Consider the following 1285-nt stretch of genomic DNA (forward strand, 5'->3'; position numbering starts at 1 on the left):
TTAATAGAACAACGTGTTCTTGCATTGAGTAAGTACTTGAGTGGAGGTCCAATGTCCATCTGCTGCCTTAATACTAAACCTATAAATATATGCATGTAGATCTATTTCCCCACCATCCTATATAAATATATTTACATATGTACATGCTTGTATTTAGACATCTATAAATACCCTGTCTCCTAGTTCTTTCCTATATTTCCTTTTACTTTCCTCTTGTCCCACTATCATGCTCAACCTTCATTTGGATTTTAGTAATTCCTATATTACATTACCCTTGATCACGCTGGTCAGGGCTTTCTTGATGATCTGCCCTGCCCTGCGTGCCAGCTGCACAGCCACTTCGAAACACTGCTTCCAGGGGTCACCCTCGGCCAGTGCCGCCTGGTCTTTTCAGGAAGGCTTCATGGCTGGCTCAGTGGGGCATGGCGACTTCTAGCCTGTGGTGGGGCACTGTGGGGTCTTAGGCAACCAGGACTGGGTTTCGCCAGTGCCACTGACCCGGAGACCACGCTGGGGAACTTCCCCAGGTGCAAGCCAGCCTGTCCTAGGCGCTGGCGTGAAAGGGCCTGGAACTCAAGGGCGACTGCTTTCTTTAAAAGAACAATCAAGTTGTATTCAAAATCACTATGGGAAAGATGCCCAGAAACAGTTAAAAAATATTCTTTGTTTTTCCTAAGAAATTCAAATATCATACTCGGCTAACAAATTTATCATAAGACGTTTTTGTTTTGTTTTTGGAGGAGGATGGCTTTTTCTGCGGTTCAGCAGTTGGCATAATTTATTTGTAGTAGAGATGCATGGTGTATTGCTAACAGTTTTTTGTTTTGTTTTCACTCAGTTTTACCTCGTTAGGAAGAAGACAGGGACTGAGGAGGATACCCTACCCAAACCTATCCATGTAACTGGATGAGCTTGCCTGCTTTATGTGGTGTCCTTGAACCTCAGAAATATCGCTTGGCTGTTTGGGGTTGTTTTGTGGCTTCTTGACTGTACCTGGAGACAGCAAATGAGGCTACCAGGCTTTTTGGTGACTGCAGTGGGTCTGTGTCCTTTGTGTGCTTCCAGGGTTGACTCAGGTGAGTGGCTCAAGCTGAGCCCACAGAGCCGGGTTCATAGTGATGGTTGCTTTGAGGAGTTCCCAGATCCTGGCTCTGCAAGACTCGGCAAGAGACCTAGAAGCAGGCATGTGGGTAGTAAAAAAGAGAGTTACTCCTTTAGGTCTTTCTGGCCACAAATAATGGACTATCTCACCACTCCATATCTTAGATGAAATATGGAAGAAGCA

The 1285-nt window shown here is 45.2% G+C and overlaps 1 pseudogene; it reads right to left on the minus strand.

The window, feature by feature from the left end:
* The window catches only part of LOC101660013, a 3897-nt pseudogene extending 3492 nt beyond the window's left edge, over positions 1 to 405 (minus strand).
* Positions 406 to 1285: the final 880 nt, after the last annotated feature.

Source organism: Echinops telfairi, unplaced genomic scaffold, assembly GCF_000313985.2.
Source record: "Echinops telfairi isolate 266 unplaced genomic scaffold, ASM31398v2 ScPeMD7_655;HRSCAF=1070, whole genome shotgun sequence".
In the NCBI taxonomy this organism is placed as follows: domain Eukaryota; kingdom Metazoa; phylum Chordata; class Mammalia; order Afrosoricida; family Tenrecidae; genus Echinops; species Echinops telfairi.